We start from the raw sequence: 5,273 nt of genomic DNA on the forward strand, positions 1-5,273 counted from the left end.
GGCCTTCCCAGGGACCCCATTTATTTATTGCCGCCCTAAAAAAAAAAAAAAAATTTTTTTTTTTATGAGGTGGGTACGACTATCTCCACCTATAGATCATTTGCCTAACTTCACATAGCCAGTAAATGGAACAGCCAAACTTTGAACTCAAATCTGTCTACACCCCAAGCTGGAGGCTCGGCACCCGGCCTGGGAAACAAACAAACAAAAAAAACCCATTGCCATCGGGTCGATTCCAACTCATAGCAACCCTGTAGGACAGAGTAGAACTGCCCCATAGTTTTCAAGGAGCACCTGGTTGATTCGAACTGCCAACATTTTGGTTAACAGCCACAGCTCTTAATCACTATGCCACCAGGGTTTCTGGAAATATATAGGAATGGGGCAAAGACAGCAGAGAGAAGCAGGGTGCCCTGTGTAAAGCTCATAAACATAGCCTGCACGTCTTTGCAGGACCCAGGGTCTCAGAAGCCCCTGCCCAACCAGATGGATCCCCTAAGAAGTTCTGACCAGTGCCTGCAGCCACACCACCACCACTGTCTGGGGCCAGAGCCACACCACCACCACTGTCTGAGGCCCGAGCCACACCACGGCCACTGTCTGGGGCCAGAGCCACACCACCGCCACTGTCTGGGGCCAGAGCCACACCACCGCCACTGTCTGGGGCCAGAGCCACACCACCGCCACTGTCTGGGGTCAGAGCCACACCACCGCCACTGTCTGGGGTCAGAGCCACATACTGCTACTGTCTGGGGTCAGAAGCAGCCACTAAATCTGGCCGCTCTGTTAACTCAGTACTGACACTTTGGGCTCCAGCTGCCGGCAGCCGAAATAGATCCCAGGAGTGCCAGCTTGGCCAGTGGACTGAGCCTCTGCATACAGCCACCCCACCCCCTCTCCACCCCACCTTTTCTACCCCCCACTGCTCACCCCCACCCAGGCCTGTGTTCAGGTAACCAGCTCTCAGGAAGAACCAAGGGTGAGGGCAGTGGGGCAGAAGTGGCCAGAACAGCTTGGGTTCAAATCCTGAAGTCTGAGCCAAATCTGACCTGGCTGACTCGTCTTAAGTGACTTAGGACAATCCAATTCACTGACTGTTTTTTATCTGGTGAGGAGAGCGAGGGTTTGAGCAGTCAGTGACTGAGTGCTTATTACATGCCAGTTTTGTTCAGTCTTTACAATAACTGTGAGAGGTAGGCACCATTGTTTCCATTTTACAAATAAAGAAATAGGCTCAGAGGAGAAGTCATGTGCCCAAGGTCACCTACAGCTTGGGCTCTGGAACCAAAGGAAGGCCTAGATTAAGGGGCCCTGGACTTTTATGAGTCAGAATCAACTCAAGGGCAACGGGTTTTGGTTTTTTTGGTGGCACAATGATTAAGTGCTGGGCTGCTGACAGAAGGGTTGGCGGTTCAAAGCCACCCAGTGGCTCCACGAGAGAAAAGACCTAGTGATCTGCTCCTGTAAAGATTACAGCCTTGGAATCCCTTAGGGGTAGTTCTACTCTGTCATATAGGGTCACTATGAGTCAGAATCGACTCGACTGCACACAACAACAGCTGCTATTTACTAGCTGTGTGGTCTTAGGCAAGTTACTTTACCTTTCCGAGTCTCAGTCTCCTCATCTGTAGAGATGATATTAAATTAATACCCACTTTATAAAGTTATTGTGAGAATTAAAGAGGTAATATAAAGCTGTTAGCACACTATTTGGCACATAGAAGGCCCTTGATAAATGTTACTATGATTAATTTGATTGATTTGAACAATGAGATGGTTTGCTCCCAAGAGCACCAAAGCTAGGGAAAGTTTTTAACTTCCCAAATGGATCCAGGAAGTCTTCCTGAAAGAAGCAACATTTATGTCCTATTTTAACCCAGGACCATGAGTCTACTGTGTGCATATGTGTGTTGTTGTTGGAGTGGGGCGGGCATGGGCAGTGTTTGGGGATAGATAAGGTGGAACAACTGGGGTAGGGAGAGTTGCCTCAGTCTGGGTGTGATGGCAGGGGTGGGGGTCAGGTCAGGTCTAAATATGGGCAGGCCTCCAGACCGCGTTCTCAGAGGATGTCCCACCAGTCTGCTTAGGAGGCACCTTGGATGATAAACACATTGTCACCCTCTGAGCCCCAAGAGAACCTGATGAATCCTGGCAGAGCCATGGAAAGGAGAGGTAGCCCATCTATAAATACTCCATGACTCAGGCTCAGCGTCCTGATGAAAGATCCACTCGTATTTATGGCTCTGTTGCTCCAGGGAGGTGTTCCAGGTCAGGGAGGAAGGTCTAGGGTCTCAGACCTCCCTGTTTTCTCTGCTGGGGCAGGTTTGGGGCCTGGGGCCAGGCCTACCATGGCCTGGCTTCGTGTCCAGTCCATTATGTGACTCTGAGGACACCTCTCACTTCTCTGAGCTGCCAGTCATCCCAGACAACCAGAAAAATAAAATGTTGCCTTTCCCCATCTTTGCCAGATGGGCTATGAGGCAGTCTAGTGGTTGGGTATACAGGTTTTTGGTGCCAGAAATAGAGAGGCCCAGTTCCATCCCTTAAGTAGCTATGTAATTTTAAGTAAGTCACTTCAATTTTCTGAACTTCAGTATTTTGAACTGTAAAAGGATAATAATGGAACTTCCTTCATAGCATTGTCATGAGAATGAAAGAAAAGAATGTATATAGGTGCTGAGCACAGTAACTGGCATGTAGTACGTAAACCCTCAGTTCATAATAGGTATTATTACTACAAATTAAGCTATATGCTTAAAGGACTTTGAAAGGGGGGCACTTGGGGATTTGAGATCTCTCAGAGAAATATTTAGGGACCCATTGTTTACCCAGGCCTTTAACCATATATAAAGATCAAAATTATAAAGAAAACAAGGCAGTTCCCCCAATATAAGTAGGAAAAGGGCAAAGCACTGTCATTTGTCAAATACCTACTGTGTGCCAGCTGCTATCACTGACATCATCATCTCATTTGACTCCTCAACCATCCAGTAAGGTATAATTTCCCTTTACAGACCAGTAAATATAGACCCAGTGAAGTTAACTGAATGATGGAGCTGGGAATTAAACCCAGGTCTGTCTGCTGCCAAAGTGCTTGCTTTGTGTGGTCCTATGGAACCTTGGTACCTGGCTGCGTCCCTGGTCTAGGAAGGTGGCCTAGGAAGGTGAGAGATATGAGGAAAAAAGAATCAAGGAGCTTGACAATAGTCTGGCAGAGTGTGGAGAGCCTTGAGAACTAGAAAGAAGATTGGGGGTGGGCGGCTAGTTGAGGAGAGACATAACTTAGAGGTTACTGTTCCATGAGGTCAACCAGTGAGCAGATGGAAAAGTAGAAGTGAGCTCAGAGGAGAGACCAGACTGCGTGTGCGTGAGGCGGGTGTTCTTTGCTCAAAAAGATCTGAAGTGACTTCTGAGTTTACAGCTCCTCAAGACCCTCCTCCACCTGACTTTGAATGCAGCATCCCACCTTAGGGCCTTTGCACGTGCTATGTGCTCTGCTTAGACTAGTTTTCCCCTTTACCTCTTCAAAGTGGCTTTCCTTAAATGTGCTGTCTCACTAGGGGGAGAGCAATTAGGAGTATATAGCAAGGTATATATAAATTTTTGTATGACAGACTGACTTGATTCATGAACTTTCACTTAAAGCACAATAAAAATTAATTAAAAAAAAAAGTGGCTTTCCTTAACCTCTCTATTTAGATAGATTCTCATTTCATTACCCCTAGATTTGGTAGTTTCCTAATACTTATTACAATCTATAAAAGTTTTTTCCCCCAATGCCTTCAGCGCAGCTCGGACATCTTCCTTCAATACCATTGGTTCCTGATCATATGTTACCTCCTGAAATGGTTGAACATTGACCAATTCTTTTTGATGTACTGACTCTGTGTGTTCCTTCCATTTTCTTTTGATGCTTCCTGCATCGTTTAATATCTCCCCCGTAGAATCCTTCAATATTGCAACTTCAGGCTTGAATTTTTCCTTCAGTTCTTTCAACTTGAGAAATGCTGAGTGTGTTCTTCCTTCCCTTTTGGTTTTCTATCTCCAGCTCTTTGCACATGACATTATAATACTTTACTTTGTCTTCTCAAGCGGAAATCTTCTGTTCAGCTCTTTTACTTCATCATTTCTTCCTTTTGTTTTAGCTACTCAACCTTCAAGAACAAGTTTCAGAGTCTCTTCTGACATCCATTTTGGTCTTTTCTTTCTTTCCTGTCTTTTTAATGACTTTTTGCTTTCTTCATGCATGACTTCCTTGATGTCATTCCACAACTCATCTGGCCTTTGGTCATCAGTGTTCAAAGCATCAAATCTATTTTTGAGATAGTCTCTAAATTCAGGTGGGATATACTCGTTTGTACTTTGACTCTTGTGGGCTTGTTCTAATTTTCTTCAGTTTCAACTTGAACTCACGTATGAGCTGTTGATGGCCTGGTCTGCAGTTTGCTGCTGGCCCTGTCCTGACCAATGATATCGAGCTTTTCCATCATCTGTTTCCACACATGCAGCTAATTTGATTTCTGTGTATTCCACCGGGTGAGGTCCACCGTTTCTGTTGTCGAAAAAAGTACTTGCAATGAAGAAGTCGTTAGTCTTGCCAAATTCTCTCATGCTATCTCCAGCATCATTTCTATCACCAAGGCCATATTTACAACTACCAATTCTTCTTTTTTGTTTCCAACTTTTGCATTCCTACTTCTTTGTTTCCAACTTTCACATTCCAATCACCAGTAATTATCAATGCATCCTGATTTCATGTTTGATCAATTTGAGACTGCAGATGGTAAGAATCTTCAATTTCTTCGTTTTTGGCCTTAGTGGTCGGTGTGTAAATTCGAATAATAATCATATTAACTGGTCTTCCTGGTAGGTGTATGAATGCTGACAGCACTGTACTTCAGGATAGACCTTGAAATGTTCTTTTTGACGATGAATGCAATGCCATTCCTCATCAAGCTGTCATTCCCAGCATAGTAGACCATGTGACTGTCTGATTCAAAATGACCAATACCAGTCTATTTCAGCTCACTAATGCCTAGGATATCGATGTTTATACATTCCGTTTCATTTTCGACAATTTCCTATTTTCCTACATTCATACTTTGTACATTCCATGTTCTGATTATTAATGGGTGTTTGCAGCTGTTTCTTCTCATTTTGAGTCAGGCCACATCAGCAAATGAAGGTCCTGAAAGACTTACTCCATCCACGTCATTAAGGTTGAAAAAAAATTTTTTTTTTTCTACTTTGAGGAGGCAGCTCTTACCCAGTCA

Source organism: Elephas maximus, chromosome 3 (genome assembly GCF_024166365.1).
Source record: "Elephas maximus indicus isolate mEleMax1 chromosome 3, mEleMax1 primary haplotype, whole genome shotgun sequence".
Lineage (NCBI taxonomy): Eukaryota > Metazoa > Chordata > Mammalia > Proboscidea > Elephantidae > Elephas > Elephas maximus.